At 36.0% G+C, this 24,816-nt stretch overlaps 3 pseudogenes; all 3 read left to right on the top strand.

Moving 5' to 3' along the window:
* Positions 1 to 398: 398 nt before the first annotated feature.
* On the top strand, positions 399 to 4,610 carry LOC132309524 (DNA repair protein RAD51 homolog 4-like; annotated as a pseudogene).
* A 3,339-nt stretch (positions 4,611 to 7,949) lies between these two features.
* LOC132310245 (pentatricopeptide repeat-containing protein At1g07740, mitochondrial-like) lies at positions 7,950 to 10,227 on the top strand (annotated as a pseudogene).
* A 2,472-nt stretch (positions 10,228 to 12,699) lies between these two features.
* On the top strand, positions 12,700 to 19,017 carry LOC132309523 (E3 ubiquitin-protein ligase RSL1-like; annotated as a pseudogene).
* Positions 19,018 to 24,816: the final 5,799 nt, after the last annotated feature.

Below are 24,816 nucleotides of genomic sequence, written 5' to 3'. Positions count from 1 at the left end.
GGAGTTAGTGTAAAAAAGAAAGAAAATAATGCATATATGATAACTTATATTTTCTTTCATTTGTTGGGACTTTAAAGGACAAATAACCTAGAAACAAGGAACAACAATTTGGCTAGCTGAATTCAGCTTTTAATTGTTTGGAAGACAAAACAACATCAATGTTAAGAATTAAAGAATTTGAGTTGTACCATGTGATTTGAGTTAACTAGTGTTTTGAGTGAGACGGACGGGAAATTGTATTCCTGGTTGTAGTTGATAGTTAACACTTGGTGGATATAAGATGATTGTGAAACAACCTTAGATTAGGCTATGGTTCAAGAATGGTTGTATCGACGACGCCTTATAGGTTTCATGTGGTGCCTTTTGGGTGGGGATTTTGGTACCTAGTTTAAAAAGTAATGGGTCAGTGAATTTCTTGGCATTCAACATTGAAACGTTGTGTTTCTTATAGATAACGTTTTTAATTAATGATTGTGTTCTATATGAAAGACTTGATTCGCCTCTAACAAGGTTACAGAGATAAGTTACATTGCGGATAATTCAATTTTGTTTAAAGTTAGATGGTAGATGGTGGTAGTCGGATTGAGAAACTAGAGAGTAAATGGTTTTTGATGTGCCTAAGAACTAGGAATCATCTCATAACGTGTTTCACTATACATTATTGATTAAAAAAAAAAAAGAAAAAAAAGAAAAAAGAAAGCAGCAGAAATTGTGTTTCGAAAGTAAAACCCAAATGTGTCTTAACAAGAATCTACTACCACAAAAATTGACTTATTTGTTTATCTCTCAAAGTTATAAGTTTGAGAAATTCAAGGTTTGTTTTCCATTATACCTGAAGTGTTGTATAAAATAATCTTCTTTGTATAACTGAATAAATAGTATAGGGTTGATGTGCAGTAAACATTTCATTAGATTGTTCCCTCTACTGAACACAGCCACTTTAAAGTTGTTAATTTCAATAGGCCTATTTACTCAAATTATTGACTATTATATCAACATTCCATCCCTTGGTTTTTAATGCAGTATTGGTTAGTAGCGGTTGTATTGTAATGGTATAAGGGGTATTGATCAATGCTTAACATTAGTGGGTTATTGAAGAAGTGAATATATTCTTTTTTTTAGCAAATCCTGAAGACTAACTAATATGCATATAGCAATCTCGGTGTGCTATAAATTTCAATGTTCTTGATTTTTTTTTTCTCTTCTTGTATTGAATTCTAAATCAAGTGTCAGTAAAACTCCACTAGTTGGTTTCTGAGTGATGTTACAATAAAAATCTATTATTAAACTCTTCACTAGTTATCATGATTCATGGGAAAAAATTACAGTTGAAATTCTGACCATAACATCCCAAAACAGTTGCTACGTCTGTAAAGGTGATGGGGTTTTATGATGATATTACATAACAGCAGCATTATGGTGTGAACCAAAAAAAAATTTAAAAAAAAATTATGCTTCAGCCGAAAATCGTAATATAAGTGCTGGGGCATCCTTCATTTGAAAGAAATCAAGTTCAGGACAGAAGTTATCGGTCATCTTGTTGTACACTGAAATTAAAGTCCAAAAATGTGCATTTATTTTCAAGTTTGGTATGTTAGTTTAGTTATTTACTTATTGAAATTATCTTGTTTAGCCATCTTGTTGTACACTGAAATTAATGTCCAAAAATGTGCATTTATTTTCAAGTTTGGTATGTTTAGTTATTTACTTATTGAAATTATCTTGTTTAGCATCTCATAATGGTGGAGATGGAAACTGCGAATTTGTGGCTGGACATCAGATTTTATTGCCACTTTCCATTTTGCATTAGTACTTAGATTCAACCTGAAGTCTGAGGTCCATTTATTTATTTGTGTGTGTGTGTGTCTGAGGTCCATTTTACTTACAAATACTTGCATGCCTAACTAAATTTCTGTTATTTTTAATTTATCCTCGTGTATTATTGTGTAGTTAAAGATTTCCTAGTTCATGACATCTGTGTCTTAGTTGCTTTGGCAGAACAACACTCTAATTCAGAAAGATTAAAGCAGGTTCGCTATTCAAAGTATTGTTTTTCTTATACATCAGTATTTTATGGTAGTACTATATATGATTTTTTTTATTTTTTATTTTATTGTTTTGAGCAAGTAGGGGGTTACCCAGGTCCTCTCTATCATAGATGCTCAGCATCAACGTTGGCTGAATGGTATGGAGCTGTTGGAAGATGCTCAACAGAATAAGCATGTTCTATCCACTGGATGTGAAAAGTATCTTGAGCCTGAATATTCACTATTTGTTTTTTTTACCACACTAAGATTGTGATGCTATTAAGACACCTAAGTAATTAATTATCATTTTATGAACCAGGATTGACATGTTACTTCAAGGTGGATTATGTGAGGGACATCTAATAGAAATAGTTGGGCCATCATCATCTGGGAAAACACAAGTAAGAACTCCATTCACTTATAATTACAATCATTAAAACGATACAATTGAAATTTCAGATGCTTCTGAATTATGTTTCTAGCTGTTTTATGGCCTCTAAATCACTAAATTATTATACTATTATTGGCCCACAATTTGATCACCAGATTTACCAGAGTTATGCTATTGATCTAAAATATTGTAACTGTCCAGGTTTGCCTACAAGCAGCCTCATATGTTGCAAAGAATCATATGGGTGGTGTTGTGTTCTTAGACACAGGAAATTCCTTTTCTCCTAAACGCATTGCACATTACATCAGCCAGATCTCAGATCATGCTGATAAAGAGGTCAGGTATCTTGTCTCGCTGTTATAGTTCTTTCTTTCTTTTTGTTTGCTCAGATGGTCATCTTTGGGTCTGGAAATGAATTCAGGAAACAAGTCTCTTGGACTTCCTTTTTAGGCATGTTGTTGATGCTTGCTCCATTGTAATTTTCCAAGAAGATTTGTTCCCAATATAATTCATAGTACATGGTACGTAAAAATCCAGTGACTTTCTGGGTTGGGAGAGCTTGTGTGTGCGTGACATTTCTGGTTATTGTCTTCTCTTAAGATCTACGTGCATGTCCCCACCCTTTTTCTTGAGATTCCTCTTCCGGCTCTAATTTTTTTCTCAGGGATCTTTCTTGCAGGGGAACTACAAAATTCTGCAAAAATTAATGAGTAGAATATCATGCAATCTGTGTTCGACTTTTTTACGCTCTTAGATGTGTTACATCAGCTGGAGTCCAGTTTGAGGTCTCAGGTTTTCACTTAAATGAATCACGCTTTCATATATTTTTGTTTTCTTTTCCTGTGGAATTTTGTAATTCCATGTTCTTATATATTTGAGATATGGTTCAGATGCAGAGAGATTGTCGGGTGCAGTTACTTGTCATTGATTCTATATCTTCACTAATTACCTCAATACTTGGTGGCCAGGGTTCAAAAGCTACCTACTCTTGCATGTAAATCATACTTTACTAGATACATAGGATGAGGTTTTACATTTGCTCCTCCACAACTTCTTCAAAGTTTCTTGACTCAAGTCATGACCATGGTTCCGCATATCAGTCGAGTATTGTTGTATCAGTCGAGTCATAATGGACTTGGTCGAGTCCATATCTGATACTCACTGATATGGTTGGAATTAGAATTACATCAGACTCAGTCGAGATGGGTCTCGTATGAGTCCCCAGTGACTCAGTCGAGTTAGCATATCTCATGGTGAGCAAGGTTGAGAAAATTTCACAGCAGCTGTTTCCAATACTGTTACATAATGCCCGTTTATACCACTTGCCCATTACACCGCGACCATGATTTAGAACCATGGTCATAGACTCAACTCTAAAATGATGGAACTTTTTAGCTTGTAAAAAAGGGTATGAAGTCTGTAGAGTTATGTTACTGAGGATATTAGTTCCTTACTGTCTTAATTTTTTCCCACCCCCCAGCCACCCACCAAAAATAAATAAAAATAAAAAATAAAAAAGAAAGAAAGAGTTGTCATTTTCTTAAAATGTTGTGCAGTACTAAGTCTATGTATTATGAATTTTACATGCTCAAGAAATAAATTTGGAACTATTACAATATTTCATTAAGTTCAAGAATTTTATCACAATATAATTATAGTGATAGACGGTAAAGGATGGGTTGTCTTGTAAGAATCTGGGTTTGATGCTTGGTGGGCACTTCATGCAAATACTTTAGAGGTTAATACTAATGTAGTTCAACCCGAAATCCCAGGAGCTAATCCAAAATCACCTACTCTATTGACAGGCATAGCTTTTATAACACACTGCATTAGCGGGCTGAACTGTGGTTAGTGATCTGCTTAGTAGTAGAATTAATCCTGTAATTTACAATGGCATGCACACAACTTTTTAAATGAATCTGTAAGAAGTTGCTGGATTTCCAAAATTACTGATTTTTATTTTTTTATAACCCATCCACAAAATTCCTGAATTTGAATTATTAAAAAAAGGGCTTTAATTAATTGCTGTAAGGACTTATGCAAGTTCTTAGTCTAAGGTTGTTCCTTTCATATCCATTGTCTTCCTTTCTTCTCTTAATTGTTCTCCTGACGTTTAGTTGATAAGCAATTTGAATTTCTGAATGCGCATGCCAAATGAAAGGTCTTTTCTCTTTCTTATGTTGTGAATGTCGGATCCAACAATATAGAGAAATTACTTCCACCAAGTATTTTGGCTCAAGTGGTATCTCCTCCTTCTAATTGGAATGTTGAGGTTCCCCAATGAGACAAATGGGAGTGTTTGTAACTTCCCAAAAACAATTAAAAATAAATATAAAAAATATTTTGTCTTTGAACATGAGGACGGATTCGACGCAACGGTAAGGTTGCTCCATTTTGACTTGGAAGTCATGGGATTGAAATGGAAAATAGACTCTCCATGTGTGGAAGTAAGTTTGTGTACATCTGATCTTCCCCAAACTCTTCAATGGCGGGGGCCTTATGTCAAAAATTAGCACTGTGCTTCTCAGATTCGTAGTCTTTGATTGGCCGACGTTGTTCTTTGTCATTAGATTAATACTAAATACTGAAAATTGTTTTTAAGGTGACCAATCACATGGTGAGTGGAGATGGGTATTACTAAACCAGCTTTTGGGTGACAGTTGGAAGAGCCTCCCACATGTGCGGCTTCAGCTTACCCGTGACCACAGCAGCAACATTTGCAAGATGTCCATACTTACACACCCATACATGGTACGTTAAATTGACCTTATTTATCCTAATGTTGAGCACACATACTCTGTTTTGGTGCACGGCTTTACAACAATCTCTTATTCTTTCCTGTTTATAATCCAAACCTAAAACACCTCATTGCACCCTGATTGAAGGGAATAAGAGCACCATCTCCTTGCATAAAACACCACTCCGACTCTATTTCTCATTGGGGCACTCTCATGAGAAAAGTTATGAGCTTTCCATATTTAATTACGGGATTTAGGCATTTTTGATTTTGATTTTTTATTTTTTATCTGTGAAAATTCAAATGAATCATTTAATACATCTTTCAATTCATTGGTTAAAATGGAGAGTTCATGGTGAGGGAGCTCCCTTGAAAGCGTTACTCTGCTCGTTAATCTGTCTTAACATTTGTTCTATTACTATTTTTACTTTCTCAGACTTCTGATAACATGGTGATGCTTACGATTTTATGACCCATCGATTTCAGTTGTTCCAAACAGTTGTAATGGAAAGGAAGTGAAGGAAGGAAAATGTTTAATATACGCAAAACTGTTTTTGTAATATAAATTAGAATAATAGCACTTGTAAACAGTATTTTACTTCAAGTTCAATTTGAATTACAGAGGACATATATTACACTTCGGCATTTTGGTTCAGCTCCAACAATGGGTATGATTTGAAGATTGTTCGATTATTTGTTTGTTTTGCCAATTTTTTTAAAACTAATTGTGGTAGGTTTTCATTTCTGGCTTTAAAATAAAAATATAGTTCAATTGACATATATGCTCTTCCTTCGAAATAGAAGGTTAAAAGTGGGAGGTTGGCTGAGTTTGGCATGTGCCTGCCCCTGATTATGTCTTCATTTCCTGGCCTCATCCCTCAACCGGGCCCGATGTTAAGCGTGGATTTGGGCCTGATCTAAATCTAGAATGATCAAACCTGGAGGTTTTTGGCCTGTCCTAGAGAACGATCAAACCTGGAATGGACAATCTAGCTTAGTGTCACGGGCCTAGAGATTTGGCGCAGCGGCACGGCCCGTGCGGCACCAAGGCGTTGCTTCAGCTCGCGCAAGCGCCCTGGTCAGCCACCACGACCTGCCCTCCCAAGGATACATGTTGACTGGTTTCGGCCTGCCATGGCCTCGTCAGGGGAACGGCTCCAGCTCCCGACCAGTTTGTGCAGGGATGGCCAACTCCCTTCTTTATAGTCAAGTCCAAGACTAGCGACAAGCACCTCGAACTGAACCGAGTCGACCTGCCTGAACTCTGAAGAGGTACCATCCTGTGGTCCTGCACGCCCCTTCCCTAGAACCATTCCCAGTCAATGAATGTTCTTAGCCAACCAGCATGCGTATCTTCTATGCTCATGGCGTCGTTAGGAATCGGATCGTGACATTCTCCCCCACCCAAATCCTGCGACGCCCTCGTCGCAGTGCGGCGCTGACTCCGCTGCGTCCAACATTCCAAAGCCTGTCTCCTCCAAGTGGTATGCTCGCCTGCCCACCATCGCTTCCTTGTACAACCCCTGGCTGCACTCGCCCAATGATAGGGTTTCGGGCTAAAGGGACGCCCACTTCTTCGGGACGCAACCCCACGTTATGCCGCCTCCGCGACACCCCGAGCAAACAAGCGCCCTCCGGCTGACTTGATACCCGCCCTTCACAACGGTTTGCACGCCTCTTGAACTTGCAAGAACTTTGGTGCGCGCGGCCCTCCGGCCACCCGATGAGCGCGGCCCTCCGGCTTCAAAGGACGCGTCTTCATGGGGAGATGGAGGCTCTCCTCCAACAGCATTGATTACCCACCGACGCTTTTTCAGTGCACCGTCTTCATTCTCAAGACCCCCGGATCGACAAGAGGGCACACCTCTGTGCTTTTCCCCAAGTCCTGCTCTGATACCATTTGTCACGGGCCTAGAGATTTGGCGCAGCGGCACGGCCCGTGCGGCACCAAGGCGTTGCTTCAGCTCGCGCAAGCGCCCTGGTCAGCCACCACGACCTGCCCTCCCAAGGATACATGCTGACTGGTTTCGGCCTGCCATGGCCTCGTCAGGGGAACGGCTCCAGCTCCCGACCAGTTTGTGCAGGGATGGCCAACTCCCTTCTTCATAGTCAAGTCCAAGACTAGCGACAAGCACCTCGAACTGAACCGAATCGACCTGCCTGAACTCTGAAGAGGTACCATCCTGTGGTCCTGCACGCCCCTTCCCTGGAACCATTCCCAGTCAATGAATGTTCTTAGCCAACCAGCATGCGTATCTTCTATGCTCATGGCGTCGTTAGGAATCGGATCGTGACATTAGGCACGAACTAAGTCAGTTACACAACGCACGAGTGAGCGGCAAAATTTATATCACATAGAGTGAGAACAAGAGCGAGAGTGTGCATGAAACTTGAGAGTAGAAGCAGCAAAATTCAATTCATACAGAATAGGAATGAGAGCGACACGCATAGCTTAAGAGCGAGAGTGCGCTTGGAACGTGAGAGTAAGAGCAGGAACGGGAGCGGGAGCATTGGTAAAATCTAAGTCACATAGGAATAGGAGCAGAAGCACCCAAGAAACTTGAAAGCATAAACACCTGAAATGTGAAAGCAATATTCATTTAGAAGAATTGTGTTACTTGGGTGAACGCATATGTAAATGTATTTAGTTCATATAAATGCATGCAATTTAAAGTGATCTTGAGCCATTCCTTGAACTTGGACCCGACCAGTTCAACCCCACTTCATGTTCACAATCAAACCAACTGGGCCTGAATAATACTCATTTCTTTCCATTTCATTTTCCTCCCTGGCTCCCTGCATTTCCATCCTCGGAAACACTGTAAAAGCACTCTCTTCCCGCCAATTTGCAGCAGGTGAATGAAACTTCCATTCCATGATCATTTCACGAGCTAAACCAATCAACCAGACACCATCAACCATCATACCTCACCATATTTCACACATTAATCACATACCTCCGCAACCTTATCACACGTTTCGACCCAATAGACCCACCAAAAAACCTCGCCATGAAGGACCTCACAGACCCACCTCAAAGGTTCTTCGCAGACCTATACCTTTCGTCAACGACATCAAAGAAGTCGACGATCCAGATGAAGCAGTGGCTCTCTTCCATCAATACCATCAAACAGGCTTCAAACACGACTACCCGTCATACTCTGCACTCATCTACAGCTCGCTTGCCGTCGCGAATTCGAAGCTGTTCAAACCGTCCTTCGTTGCATTCAAAACTATAACATTCGTTGCAAAGACACCCTTTTTATTGCATTGATTCAACATTATGGGAAGTCCCAATTGCCCGAAAAGGCTGTCCAACTCTTTCATCGATGACTTCTTTCAATTGTGTCTGGACATGCAGTCTTTCAATGCCCTTCTCAATGTTCTTGTTGACAGTGATCGGTTTCATGATGCCAATGAGATGTTTAAGCGTTCGTCAAAAATGGGTTTTCGCCCAAATTCTGTTTCATTTAATATTATAATCAATGGGTGGCTTAAGAGGGGTGAGTGGGAAAAAGCTTGCCAAGTGTTTGAAGAAATTCTTGAGAAAGAGGTAGATGCAACTGTTGTAACTTATAATGGTTTAATTGGGTTTTTATGCGAAAAGGGTGACGTGGATAGGGCGAAGAGTTTGTTTGAGGACATGACTGTGAAAGGGAAACGCCCAAATGCTGTCACATATGCATTGTTGATGAAAGGTTTGTGCTCTCCAGGTAAACATAAGGAAGCGAAAAAGATGATGTTTGATATGGAGTATCAAGGGTGTAAATAACGCCTTGTGAATTATGGTGTTTTGATGACTGACCTAGGAAAGAGGGGAAAGATTGAGGAAGCTAAAGCTTTGCTTCTTGAGATGAGGAAAAGGGGGTTTAAGCCGGATGTTGTTACATACAATATATTGATTAATTATTTGTGCAAGGAAGGTAGAGTTGCTGAGGCTTATAAAGATTTGGTGGAAATGCAGGTTCAAGGTTGTAAGCCGAATGCAGCTACACACCGGATGATGGTGGACGCATTTTGTCAAACTGGGGAATTTGAGGTAGGTGTGATGGTTTTAAATGCAATGCTGATGAGTAAGCACTATCCTCGTTTGGAAACTTTTTGTTGATTGTGGGTCTAGTGAAGTGTGGGAAGACGGGTGATGCTTGCTTTGTTTTGGAGGAGATGCAGAAGAGGAAGATGAGATTTGATCTGGAGTCTTGTGAAAGCTCTGGTTAGGGATGTTTGTGTAAATGGGTAAACACTCACCTGTTACAGTTAGTATCAGAGACAGATTCAGTTCTTAATCCGGTGTCACGCCAAGCGCCTTGCCAGGAGGGCATCCGGATCTGTCCCTGGATAGGCAGGGTGGTCCGGCTGCAATGAGGGCGTTACGTAAGTTCGGATGGGGAAGAATGTTACAAGTGAAACTTGTCCCACATTGAATTTGAATGGAGATTGAAGTATGTATAAATAAGTGAATATGCAGTATTACCCAACAATTTAAATTTTTAAATAAATTAACAAGCGTCCACCTAACTACTTTGTCCGGGTGATACCATTGGTTAGATTTGTACCCATTCTATTACTACTACTGGAACTTTGAAAACTAACAAAACACAATTGAAATACGAATCCTTGTTAGGATTGCCACCAATAAATAAATAAATAAATAAACTTGGCCAGGTGGCAGCAGTTAAGTTGACAGAACATGCATGATGTACACATGTCAATGAGGTCACCATAAATTAAGCCAGTGGTAAAATAAAAAAAAATATATTCAAAAAGAAAAACAAAAGGAGATAACCATGCAGTGGCTAATGTTAAGGTGTCACCATAATTATTTTGTTGCCGTCCAATGGCCACATTGTATGGTATTATGGTATATTATTGTCATATTATTAATATTTTTTCCCAAGTGACTTTTGTTTTTTTTTTTTTTTTTTTTTTGAAACACGGCAAATTTAGTAAGACAGAAAAAAATATATAAAAAACCATCAAATGTGGCCAAGAGACAAATCAAGGTTGGAGGAGCCAGATGCAAAAAAAAAATTAATAATAAATAAATTGTGGACTTTGACTCCAACGGCTAAGCGCATGAGCAACTTCGTCCAACCAAGCTTTTGCAAATTTGAAGACTGGACAACAAAACCATAACAATGCAAATTTGAAGACTGGACAACTTACGCCTGAACCAAATGGTGTCTCTTAACCGCTATTCAGAGTCTTCAAATAGCATTGTAGTTATAACAATGCATAATGTAATAGGTGGGCGCGGATCAAGGACTGAGTTTGACTCTGATACTAACTGTAACGGGTGGGTGCTTGCCCATTTACCCAAAAGTTCGAACTGTTAGGTAAGGCTGCATACCCACCCATTTATACTCAATCTCTTTTCCATCCGATTTCGATGTGAGACAAAATGACCCTTGTTACACGTAACCATATGAATATATATACATACACGATAGTTATATCCAATCACATAGTCTTTGTTGTTCAAGGTCTCATAGAGATTCCTAACTCTCCAAGGGCCTTAGCAGATCATAATATGCAACGTATTTTTTTTTCATATAAAACACACTGTTAACAAGTAAAAGAAGTGTGAATAGATAACAAATTCATCATTCACTAAAACAAATATACATGAAAGAATTTAAATGATTAAATAAACACGTTGAATACTTATTAAAGAGGCTTTAGATTGTTACATTCCATTCCATTGTGTTATACAATGTAATGGAAGCATGTTATAGATAGTATAAATAAAATAATATAATAAAGTAGTAAGGGAGTAAAATTATATAAAATTAATAAGAGAAAAGTAAAGAAACGCCTTGCCTATATAATAGAGAAGCAAGTAATTTGCGATGTAAGTAATTTGCGATGTTCTAAAGCCTTTATAGTTTCTCTATGTACAGGTTGTGACAACTATGAAAGGCTCCAAGATATAATTCCAATGTCCTCCATAAACACGTTCACAGAGTGACGAACACCAAGTCCATTGTCATGTTGCCCATAAACTCATATATATATTCTTTATGTTTAAAATATATATATACATATAATATTTTGGTTGAATGAATAAAGATTTTAAACATAAAGAAATCTAAATGAGGGAAGTAAAAAACGTATTTAATCTGTTAGAATAATAATATTACTATAGGCTAAAATCTCTACTCATTCAACCAAAATATTATATATATACATATAGTATTTTGGTTGAAATCTAAATGAGGGAAGTAAAAAACGTATTTAATTTGTTAGAATAATCATATATTTATAGGCTATTTTCACACCCTTAGCCAATAGACACAACTAATCATAAGGGTCATACCTCTTCAAAAATAAGAAGTTTCAAAAATTTTTATGTTTTATTAAAAAAAACCTAATAGGGGATCCGTTAATGACAACATTGCCAAAGAAATAACACATTTTTTGGTGTATCTTTGATTTTCCATATCTCCTTCCACATGCGAGTTCTAACCTGATCGAGATGGTGAAGGGAGGAAACTTGCTCATATGATGCGAGAAAATATGTAAGCTGGCTTAATTGAAAAATGAGGCGGGTTGACGGCATTTTCATGACTTGATCAACGTCAAACCATTGAAATGCGGGGAGTTGTATTGGAATGGAGGCTTTGGGGTTCATTGGGTCGGGAGCCAATTATCATACCAAATCCTGATCGAAGAGAGATTTCGCACCTCCCCTCACAAAAGAAAATTTGGACACTGGCTAGAAATAAAAGTAGCCAATACAACCTTCCAATAAACGTTGTCGCCTTTTACCACCACCGTTGCCACCTTCTTTCACTACCACCACTGTCGCCATAATGTACGACCACCTTTCACTACTACCACCGCCTTTCATCACAACCACCGCCTTCCACCACTGCCACTATCCCTGCCTTCCACCACCACCACCACAGTCACCTCTATTGACTTCCACTACAGTTGCTGCCGTCGCCGCCTTCCAATAGTGCCATCGCCACCATTGCCACTACCACCGCCTTCCACCATTGCCACTACCGCCGCCTTCCAACACCACCGCCTACACCACTACCGCTTTCCACCTCCACCACCATTGTCACCCACCATCCACCATTGTCACGGCTACTATTTATTTTTAAAAAATTATTAGATAATGTTATTTTATTAATTTAATTTATTTGTTACTAAATAATATTTTGACAAATTTAATTTAAAATTTATTTCATTCTAAATTTTAAATTGATACACCTAAATACTTTTTATCATTTCATTTTTACACATTTCATTACCATTTTCATTTTATTACCATTTTCATTAGATTTCATTCCTACACATCAGAAGCAAGCATAATTTCTTTTCGTTTTGGAACTGTACCAAACATACCAAATAGACTTTCTAAGACCTGGTCATCGTTTTATCTTCCATTTCTTCAACATTAACAATAGAATATCAGTCCCCAGTCCTTACTCCTCTCCTCACCCTAATAAGCCCATAACCAAAGAGAGAAAGTAGAGAGGGAAAGTGAGAAATCGTTTTGCAGCTTTTGGTTTTGCTTTTCCTTATTTGGCGCGAAAATGGAAACTGACAAACTACAGAGCATGCTCTCAGAGCAACGGCGTGAAATCATGGCGGTCAAAGCCATAGATTCCGACCTCATGAACGCCTCTCTCTCTCTCTTCAAACCTCCTCTTCCTCCTCGTCGTCGCCGCCGCCTCCGCAAGTTCACCTCCCAGACGACGACGTTACAGGCTCCGTCCTCGCTCACTTCCTCGCAGAAGAGATCAATCGCTTCGAGCAAGAACGCAGCGATCGCGAGCAGGTCGAAGCCAAGATGAGGCGAATGCGCGACGATATCGACCGTCAAATGCACGATCAGATATTCGCTCGCGACCTGCTTGGTGTGCCCGAGGAGGAGTGGATCAATACCGGCGATTACTTCCACAGACCGTACGGCGAGGGTACCTTGGCGGCGGGAGAGGCCAATGCCGAGACTTTTAGGTTGTATTTCAAGGGTTTGGTAAGCGAAGAGACGTTTGGGGGTAGAAGAAGGTGCTGGCTTCGATTGGGGTTGCGATTTGCGGTTTGAGAAATGATCCCATTTTTGAGTTTCGGAAGCCTTTGGGTGGCGGCGAGACGAGAGGTGAAAGCGTTGATCGAAGGCCTCAATGCGGCTGTCACTCTGGGTTTAAAGAGGGTCACCATTTACTGTGATGACAATACGCACTTCCAATATGTGAGAAGCCCTTCCCTGTTAATACATGCACGCAATTGTATTGTTTGCATGTATTTTTTGTTTGTGTGTGGGTGGGTAATGGGTTGAGGCAAATAATTGAATTTTTAGCTATTCTGAAACATGTGTGTTTGTGTGTGTTTGTATTGTGCATTGTCTGAAACATTTATTATATATGTTGCTATTCTAGTTTGATATATGTAAGCAATTTGATACCACTAAAGTCCCTGATAGATACATGTAAGGTAGTTCCATGGGTTGGAATCAGGCAAACAGCCTCTTTGCGTGTGGAGGTAAGGCTGCTTACGGCTGACCCTCCCAGACCCTGTAATGGTGGGTGCCTCATGCATTGCGCTAACCCTTTTGGTGTTGAAGCTTCATGTTAAAAGTTAAAACTGTTTTTTTAAAGAAATTCAAATGCATAATTTTTAGCAAACAGACACCACAAAGGTTCAAGCTTTAAATATTATTTTTTATTACCCAGGTGTCGGTGGGATCATCTTCATGAGTCTCAGGTTCGAAGGAGGCTAGTTTTAGTTGTACAGTGTAATGAAGTGTAATTATTTCTTGTTGCAAATAGTGCATTGATATAAGATAAAACTAGTGCTTCTTTTGTTGCAAACTGTGAAAAGCTCAGACAGCTAATTGGCACAAATGAATCCGGAAGTTGGATATGTACGAAGTCCATTAGCACACTGGATTAGAAAGACATATACTAGGTAGAGGATCTCGAGTTTGGTTTGAATTTTTTAAACTAACATGGAGATGGATTTTATTTTGGCCAATTTTCTGATTGGCTTTTTAGTCCATGGCGACATGTTTGTGTTATCTTAGTTAGTAATAAAAAAAATAAAAAAAGGGCAAACTTAACCATCATTGTTTAATTGAAATAGCAAATTAGTTTGACAAGTTTATGAAAGTAACTCAAAATCCAACAGAATGTGGTCCTTGACATTGTTTTTTGTAATAAGAGCCTCTAAATGAGTTTAAGTTTAAAAGAGTTGATCTGAAACTCTTGGATTTATGGAGGTGGCCTAGTATGCCATGTAGCCTTATTGTCACATCTGTTGGAAACAACTTGTAACTTGCAGATCGAAAAAGAAAATTTATTAGACCAATGATAACAGCATTGGGAGAACTAAGATGCATGTATTTCCCAAGAAATTATTATTATTTTTTATTCGTAATTTTTTAAATTAAAGTATCTTTTGATTTTAAAAGTTCTCTTTGGTGATTAGTTTTGCATTGACTACTCGATGGCAAATGCCTGAGGCTTTGGATATTGAATGACATCCACAAAAACAGAGTTTTGCACATTAGTCATCTAGGATTAAAACCCGACTGGTGTGTCTCTTTTTTGAATATGTGCATGCCTTTTCTTCGAAGAACTAATATATGCCAACAGCAAAGGGCCAACTTTTTAGCAAAGCTTCCCATTTTGCTATTTTATGTACAGCTACTTGGAAGGACCTAGTCTGCCTTTTCTCCGCCTTCTTCACGAATAGAGTCTCAAATGAGTTGCTAAGAGCCGTAAATAAGATGTAATGAAATTGCTAAGACCTCTCAAATAAAAAATAAAAAAAGGAGATTTCTTCATTGTTTTTACTTAAATAAATTATTTGCATTTCTCTTTTTTGGTTGTGGAAACAATAGGAAATAGGAAAAATTTAGGAGAAAACTTATAAAGTAGTCCTTATAGCTTAAAAATAGTCTGTTGGGTAGATTTGTAAAAATCAATACAAAACGAAAGAAATTACTAACTTTTTCATTATTTCATAATTTCGTCTACCCTCCTTACACAATGAAATTGTTGGAAGCTGTAGAAGTCTGAAATTGTTTCAGTATTTCATAATTTTTTGCCCTTTCACTTTTTCACAATAAATAGAAGTAATTTTTCTTTTAAATTTCTCTACCCTTCCCTGCCTTTTTCTCACCATTATTATCTCATCGCTTTCCTGAAATTTTCTTGAACAATATGTATCCTTGAGAACTAAAAGAGGAGAAAATTACAGCCCTGGGCTAATCATTTGGCAGTGAAACAAGCATTTCATATGCAATGCATATGCCATTTTCTAGACTTCTTTTTTGAAATTTCTTGATATGATTAAGCTGCATGGTAGAAACAACTGGAAAGCATATCTCCAGTTGCCTTTTCAGTGTTTACCTAATTTGCATCATGTTGTCCGAATTGTTGACCGATAAGATTAATATGTTAAATTATTATTTCAAATTAGGTATTTTCATGTTGTCACTGTGTTGAAATTTCTGCTGCAATGTATCTTAATAAATTCTATTTTTTAATTTTTAATGATGAATGTGCATCCTTTTTCATTCAAAGGATTTAAATATCCATTTGGGCAAGCTAGGTGTTGATGATGGATTTGCATTCTTTTACATTTGAAGGATTCAAAAATTCTTTTGGGCAAGATAGGTATTAATTATACAATCATTATAATTATGTTTGTTTGTCAAGTTAGTAATGTTTGCTGTGTCTAGGAAACTCGTTTTTAAGGCCATTACTGTTGCACTTTAGCAACTAATAGCGTTGATAAGTCATAGAAAACCTGAATATATAAGTGTTTGATGTTGTATTTTGCTATCCAGCTCACCGGCCAAGGGCGCCCAAGACAGTGCAACATTGCTGCCTTAGTTGAACCGGTGACTCTTCTCCGTAGAAAATTTACATGTTGCAATTCATCTCTCGTGGCACAAAACGATATCAAGTTTGCATTTGAAATTGCAAGGGATGCAATAGTTTCTCAGATCACCCGGCCAGCAGAAAATAGCCATGGCAAGAATTTGATTGAGGCTTGTGTAATATGTATGGAAGATACTGATGTTACTCAGATGTTTTGGATTGATTATTGCCTGCACCGGTACTGCTTTTCTTGTATGAAACAGCATGTTGAAGTTAAGCTGCATCAAGGGATGCTACCTAAATGCCCTCATGAAGGATGCAAGTCTCTGCTGAAAATTGAGAGCTGCAGGAAGTTCTTGACATCTGAATTATATGATATTCTGAGCCAGCACATAAAGGAAGCTTCCATTCCTGCAACAGATAAAGTCTATTGCCCAAATCCTAGGTGCTCGGCATTAATGTCAAAATTTGAGATGATAGGGAGTGCCTTTTAATGCATTTGCAGGTACTCAAGTTGGAGCCAGAAAATGTGCAAAATGTGGTGGCTTTTTCTGTGTGAATTGCAAGGTTGCTTGGCATAATAACATGACCTGCTATGATTACAAAAGGTTAAATCCTTATCCATGTGAAGAAGACGCAAAACTGAAGTCTGTTGCAAGAAGGAACGCCTGGCGGCAGTGTGTGAAATGCAACCATATGGTTGAACTTGCAGAAGGTTGCTACCACATTTATTGCAGGTATTTTGTTCCACCCCCCCTCTCCAGTCTGATATGTTGTATTAGACACCTTGATGTTTCAAAATGGAAGATATTAGTAGAAGATGAACAAAGTGTTATTTCCAGAAGTTAACAACCAATATACAGTAATCAACTTTGTTGAATCTACTTCCGGGGATGGAAGTGTACTCTGATCTTCATGAGTATTCCTCCCCTAGCCAGAGTTATGCTCTGAAACGATGCTGGCCTTTTTAAAAATATAATTATAATTCTGATTTATTTCTCCATCTTAAGAATGTCACATAAATTGCTTCAATATCAGGACGCAACTGTCGAATAAGAGATTCAAAATTGGTGGTGTTGCCGGAGTGGCAATGGCTTTCAATTTGACTCACCCAAACCTGTACCATCTATTAGGGTTCAGCACATTGTTAAGAGAGGGAGAGGGATAGAAGAAAAAAATCAGATAGCAATCATAGCAGTTTCGGACAAATTACGCCCCCTTATCTCTCTTTCCAATGACTTATACTCTTTTTTACTTTTTTCTTTTAACCAGGAGCACAGCCTATCAACTGTGTGATGCATTCCTCTTATAATCCATAAAATATTGATTACTAAGCATCAATGTTAATTTTAGACAACATCATGATGGAAATTACCTTTCTGAAGCCTATAATCTATTGTACTCTTCCATTTGAAACCGAAATCATAATGTAATGTGAATTGCAAACAAGCTGAAATGGTTTTCTTGATACTTTGGCATTTTTGATAAAAACTAATGACGATTGCAACAGCAAGAAGCATCTACCCTTTTGTGTGTGTGTGTGTGTGTGTGTATAATAGCTACTTGGTTTAAGCTGAAAGGCACTACAATGACACTAGGAAAGTTGAGAGAGAGCGCAAATAAAGGTACTATAATGTCTTGTTCTTGTCTTGTCGGTTTTAATTTATATTTCTTGCATCCAGTTTAAAGAAGTTTAGGAGATTTAGAATATATGAGATCATTGTAACTGTTGGCTTGGATTTATTTACCTTTTTCTTGGTTAGAATAAGAAATAAGAATTTATTGGGCGAATGTTGTGGTATGATCTTGAAGATGGTGATCTTTTTCCAATTTTTTTATTGATATCATGTATTCATTAGTATTTGGAGAGGAAAACCATTATAAATCAAATATACACAAAGTAAAATGTTTCTGATTGCCGTTACTGTTATTTATACCAATATCTAAACAAGGCCTTATGTTTGCATTGTTGTTGCAGATGTGGAAATGAATTCTGCTATACTTGTGGAGCAGATCGAGTGGAAGAAGAAGAAAGCAACTTGTAATTGTCCAATCTGGGATGAGCGCAACATTATACGCAATTGACGAGCGTGATAGGGCTAGGTGTGCATAGAAGATTAGAAGGTGATGATGAAAACTGTGAAGGTTCAGATTAACATGTTTTGCTGGTATATAGGCCATTAACTCCAAATGCCCCCACCCCTTCTCCCTTTTTTATCTTCTCTAGAACAATGTTTATATATGCTGGAAGGATCAAATTAATCATTTTCCAAAAAAAAAAAAAGAAGGATCAAATTAATCAGATGCTTATTGAGGGTGACGGTAGCCTTTTTGTCAAATTAAATGTGTGCAGGCTTGATTTTCCACACCCACCTCTATTTTTGGTTAATTTTCTGGTTGTTGAGGATTGCTAAAAGGATTATTTATTTATTTATCGTTGAAGAACTTTATTTTATAATTCCCTATTATAATAATAATTATTATTATTATTATTTTCAAACGTGAGGAGAGGCTAATGTCACAGTCTCCATTCCTTTCTTCTTTTTCTCATTTAACCAATGTTAAGGTGACAGTTGTCATGAATTCTCTTTTATTTCTATTTTTTTTAGTAATTATACAAACTTTTATGGCAGTTCTGTGTCTTTTGACTTCATTGACCAAATCAAATTATCATTTTGATTGTTTTGTAAAATTTTATTGATATTTATTTTAGCTGATTTTTTTCTTTTCTTCTCACAGTTTACATGACAATGTAATATGTGCATTATTTATTTATTGCCCAAAATGTACTCTAATTAGGAAAATGATATTTATTTGATTCCATAGAATATGTCAATTTTCCTTATCTTTTTTTTTTTTTTCTTTTAACAATATCTTTTATGGTACTCGAATATAAGAATTTGATTGGTACAAAATCTAGAACAAAAACTGCAATTTTATTCAATTTTTCAATGCTTTTGCAATTTTTCTTTAAATATCTCTCTTTGTTTTTGTCTCTGGAGTCACATAGATCATTAGTTTTGATCATTATAGCAAGAAACAAATGCCTATCTAATTATATATAGGAGATGCAATCTTAAATATCTATGTGTTAGAGAGATGCAATGTGATGTATATATAAAAAACATATACAATTTGATATACATAGTGATTGAAACTTTAATCGCCAATAAAGATACTGTATGAAGATTAAACCTAAAAAATAGACCACGACTTTCCAAATAGTTAATTAAAGAAAATTTTGAGAGGTATTTTCTTATTTTTGTCTACCTCACTTTATTAAATATTAGGTATAAGGTTCTTATAACTTGCGAGAAAAAGAAATTCAAACTACTTTATATTGAAAATTAACACATTTATGTCAAAGTTGTTTCATACTTGGTAATCTCCATGTAATAAATCTGGAAACTTCGATTGTGTGAAGACTAAGAATTGTTTTTGTCGAAAAAAAAACAAAAACAAAGCAGGTCAAAATGATATTGGAAACTTCATTGATAGCCAAAATTCTGATATTGAAAGTTTTGCTATTGGAAATACTCACTTGATAGCCAAAACTATGATATTGAAAGTTTTGCTATTGGAAATTACTTCTGTCACCGCGACAATTCACCGGTGGATCACGGCACCCTTCATTTTATTTTCTTTAAATATATCATTGTCTAATTAGATTTTCTTTTATTAAAAAATTCATAATAAATAAATAAATAGGTAATTTGTGTTTAAGTTTTATAGAAACTATTTTAAAAACTCTTTTTATTTCAATTGACAACACTTTAGGAAGTTTGAACAGAATCAGGAAATTGAAATCCTATGAGCAGTTGGTACCGGTAGCCACCTTTGGAACCCGTTCCCAAATTAATGACAAAATGTATTCTTTGAAATTATGGTTCTTGAACCAGTTCCCAAGTTTGATACGGGTTCCCATTTGACAGAATCCTAAATAAGGTTTAAAACTTGGAAAGAATTCTTTTTTAGTAACTTGAAGAATATAATAAGTGAGAAACAACTTCTTAAAGTGTTATTCATACCTTATTAGTAGATTAAAGATTATCAAACTTGAACAACATTCCAATTCTACATCCGATCTCGATATGGTAACTTGAGAACAGGACTTAAAAATTTCTTTATATATTAACTTGCCTTCATTCTTCTAAATATGTTCGAAGATTTTCAATTAGTCTTTCTTTCTTTCGTCTTCCTCAATTTTACAGCTTTTCCTTCCTTCTCTCTTGTTCTCTCATTCCATATATTGGACTTAGAAGTGCATACTTCCGAATCGACCAAGAACCATCACAATCAAAAATTGTCTAATTCTCCTCCTTGATTAGTACAATACATTCTTGTCCTCTCTCTCATTCGGTACTCCCTGTATCTTTCTTGAAGATCGAGCCTTGAAACACAACAATGTCGGATGAAACCAGAATTCGAGGTGATCCACATTATGTCTGTCGACAATGCCGAGTACCAGTTGCCTTACGAACTAGCATGACGTCAATACGCAAAGTAGTATGTTTTTTCTACCTCCAGATTTTTATTTTTTATTTTTTTATTTTTTTTACCAGGCAAGTGTTAGAAATTAGATTAGTAGATGCAATAGTCAAAGCCTGGCACTCTAAAGTGTTACACTAACCTGCTAGACTACAGTGAGTGGTTTTCAGTGCCCATTGTCATTGCCCTGTATTTTTGCGACACACTGTTTTGATAGGCTCTTTTAGGGTCCGTTTGCTAACACTTTTATTTTCTTAAACTGAGATAAAAAGTAGAATAGTGTTCAATAATTTTTTCTACTTTTAATATTTTGAAAGCAAAAAAATAAGAAATAAGTTTAGTAATTATACTTTTTAATTTTATTTTTGATGGTCGTTTTTCTCTCTCAAAAAACCGCTCTCCGTGGCTTACCTTCCATGGCCGCTTGTTAATTTGCCACAAAAAAAATTGGTGAGGTGGGTTGAAGGGATCGAAGGTGGGCTTGTGAGAAAAGGTGTGCTGGAGTGGGTTGAAGGGATTGAAGGTGGCCTTGTGAGAAAAGGTGAGATGGATTTGGGTAGGAAAGAAGTCGTAGACATTTTTTCAAGTATATAGTGTATGTATATCTATCAATCTGGTCCCATTGTTGTTGGTGTTACTACTGGTTATCGACTAAAGGGGCGGTGGTGGCGGTTGTGCGACAGGGATGGTGGTGGCCGGATCTGCAGCAACGACGACGAATGCGGCAGCTAGGGTTTGCGTTTTCGATTTTTTATTTTATGTGACTGGTTCAAGTTGATTTACTGATTTGGGTATATTGTTGATGGGTTTTTGAAGAATCTTTGTGTATGAGAGGAGGGAGATGGTTGTGGGCGGCGGCCATGGTGGGAGGAGGCGGCAGCGTGGGTGGAGATGATACGATAATTTTGGGAATTTTGTGTTTTTTTTTTTGATAAACCGTGCTACAGTAAAACTACAGTAGGAAAAGTAATTCCTATACAGCGTGGAGAAATCACAAAAAGCATCCTTTTCTTACTTTTTATCTTTCCTTCGTGAAAGCTGAAAGTGCTTTCTAAAAGGTGAAAAGTAAATTACATTAATAAACATAATCTTTATATTTACTTCAAATTTTGATAGTAAAAATTAGAAATTAAAAGTGTTAATAAACGGGCCCTTGGGCTTCACAATAGAATTCTAATTTTAAGAACCTTGATACAGATGTATTTATGTTGTACATAACTATCATCATCCATCACCATCTTTCACTTTCTATCTATTATGCATTCTCACACTTTTTATTTTTATTTTTTATGAAGGGTACCCCTGGAGTTCAATTGGCCCACTTCAGTGAAATGTAAGAGCTCAATCATTACTAAAAATCAGAGGAACATTACAGTATATGGTACTGTTCCCATGCCTAATTCAAATTTGTATATGGTTTTGCACGTAATATGCAGGTGCAATGTGATAACACGAATTTCTAAAAACCATACAATTAATTGTCTTCACTGTAACAAATGCAATAACTTGTTGGGTTATGAAAACGTAAGATTCTCGAAACTTTTTAAAATATTTCAAGAGCTCTCTCAAATATATTATTTTAAAATTAACTCGATCTTCTGTATATGTGTACGTTGTTTTGTGTCAGATGATACTGCTTTCTACGGTGGATGTTGAGAATTTTGATTGTTCAGATCTATTATCCTTCTTAGAAAAGGACCGTTCGTTCTTCACGCCATGGAATCCCGATACTACTAGCAATGATGGCGGATATAGATAGTATATGAGTTTCTAAGACGGATCCTTTTTTTGACAGTGATTGAGGTAAGCATTCATCTTTTCTTTTTCTTTTTTTGATAGGTAAACATTCATCTTTGCATGCACACTCACTCACTTATTCTCTGCCCGCTTTGATCAAATTCCTCGAGGAGCCTGGTATAAGGGGAAAAAAAAGGTGATATTAATCCTATCTAACAATAGAAATTTAGGATGGTGAAGCTTGTAAATCTAAAATTTTGGTCTAAAAACGAAAAGCATACATTTGCAACAACAAAAAATAAATAAAAAAAATATTAAAGCTTACTATTTGGGTGTGATTTGGTGTCATGGGTGTGAACCAACACAAATAATGAATTTAAATTTAACTTTCCCTATGGTCATATGTATCTTTTTTTTGTTGCCGAGAAAAAAATTTTATTCATACTTTTTAAATATTAGCCTCTGATACCATATTAAAAGCTTCAGCTATTAGAAACGGTGTAATTTAAATATTTAAATTCTCTTAACAACTTACGATAGCCACATTATTAAGTTTTGTATCATTTGAAGAGTCGATGAACATAACACTTTAGCGGGTTATTGCCTAAAAGATTAGGTCATTAACAAAATCCAAAGTAAGATGTTATAATACTTATATGATAGAATTTTAAACTTAATGGTTGGTTCTGTCATCTTCTTCCTAAACATGATTTACTGTGATAAATACTTTGTGTCTTTTGTATGGTTCTCAAACTTTGTTATATTATTGAATGTCTTCTAATTGCATTCTATGTTGTACGTGTTCAGATTGAAGGAGTCAAAGAAACTGGAGCAAACATTCAGTGGAGGAGAGGGACTACAAGGACATTAGGGCTACTATGTGGAAATTAAACTTTACATGCATATGATTTATATTGATATATCATGAACTTTGTTTCTTTAGGTAAGACTAGATATGATGTTTTGTTGTTTTAAGCATGGGTGAATCCCCAAAGTTCAAAACATTATGGGTTGTGAACATGGGGCAGTATTTATATATTTTTGTTTTTAAAAAATCTTAATATATTTATTTTGTATATGTGCAATTTTTTTTAGTAATTAGAAACATGCACCTTCTCAAAATTGATAAAAAAAATTCTTTTGGTCTTAATTTTTTACTTGTGTTTATGTTCTTAATTGATCTTATTAGACTTTAGATAATTTGTGTTTTTAAAGTGTATGATGATCGAACATTCAAACTCTCATTTCAACACCTGCATTCAAAATCGCGACGTGGGAGATCTTGTAGTTGCATTACTTGGAAGAAAAAAGAAAGAAACCTAGGAGTAATATATAAGATAAATTAGGCATCTTTTTTTCTATTTTTTCTCACTTCTGTTCAAATTTATTTTTTTTTATTTTTTTTTTGGCTTTGGAAGTATTAATAAGGGTATCCAATTGCCTCAAATATGTATGTATATATATATATATAATTGTAAATTTACAAAGCATTAATTAGGGATAATTTAGTCTTTTAATATAATTTTTGAGGTTAAAGAGCTTTTTGACAAAGTCAAAAGAAATTTCAATCATTTTACATAACTGGTGCCAGAGCGGGTGTGAGCGAAAGAAATTCAAAATAAAATTCAATGTTTATATGACTAAAATAAAGAAAAATATTTTAAACTTCAAATTTAGTTTCATTTTTCATAACCATTCTGTCAATTTGAAGCAGTATAAATCTCATTTAAAATATTAATCCCATTATAAGTTATAACCTGTCATTCTAAATACAATTGGTAGTGATTATTATTAGTTCCGTCCTTAATTTTTAATAATAAATGAATTGTCGGTTTGCCCTTATCAATTGTTTTAAAAAAATGTATTTTTCTTCTTTTTGTTTTTCATTATCTTTGTTGACAAAAAACACCACTATTGATTTATTTATTTATTCATTCATTTTTAATTATTCAAAAAGAAATTAAAGTAATTTTTTGAATGACTTTAAAATGTACTACACATCTTACTTTAAAGAATAATTGAATCATTTTATTAATTAGAATTTTGAGTGGAATGTGATTATGACTTATCCCCACATAAAAGCAAAAGGTTGATACAATCCTTTTTTTTTTTTGCTTTACAATATTTTCATCTTTTTCCTGACCCTATACATATATATGCACAGATATAAATATTCTCTTCGTGTGGGACTCTGGGCATAAAAAATCTCTTTAAGGCCATCTCTAATGCTAAAAACTATTTTCGCATGCCAAATTTATATTTTGATAAGTACTACAGTGTCAAAATGTTATATTTTAGCAATTTTGCTCCAATAGTGCATTTCATGCAAAATGCTATTTTTTGACACAACCACCATTCTTTTTCAACTATCATTTCCACCATTCATATTTACATCAGTAATATTAATATTAGGCACATTTTAAGTCAAGTTATAGACATTAGAAGGAAACTAAAATTAAACCTAATTAAAAAAAAGTAAAAATCTAAAATATCTGGTAAAAAAATGACCAAAATATATATATATATATATATATATATATATATATAAAAATTTATATATTTGATTATATTATTATATATATATATATTTTTCGAAAA

Source organism: Cornus florida, unplaced genomic scaffold, assembly GCF_030987335.1.
Source record: "Cornus florida cultivar Cherokee Brave unplaced genomic scaffold, ASM3098733v1 CherokeeBrave_3.0.0_Hap2_Chr05, whole genome shotgun sequence".
Taxonomy (NCBI): domain Eukaryota; kingdom Viridiplantae; phylum Streptophyta; class Magnoliopsida; order Cornales; family Cornaceae; genus Cornus; species Cornus florida.
Note: the sequence above shows the minus strand (reverse complement) of the source record. Positions and strands in the feature narration are given on the sequence as shown.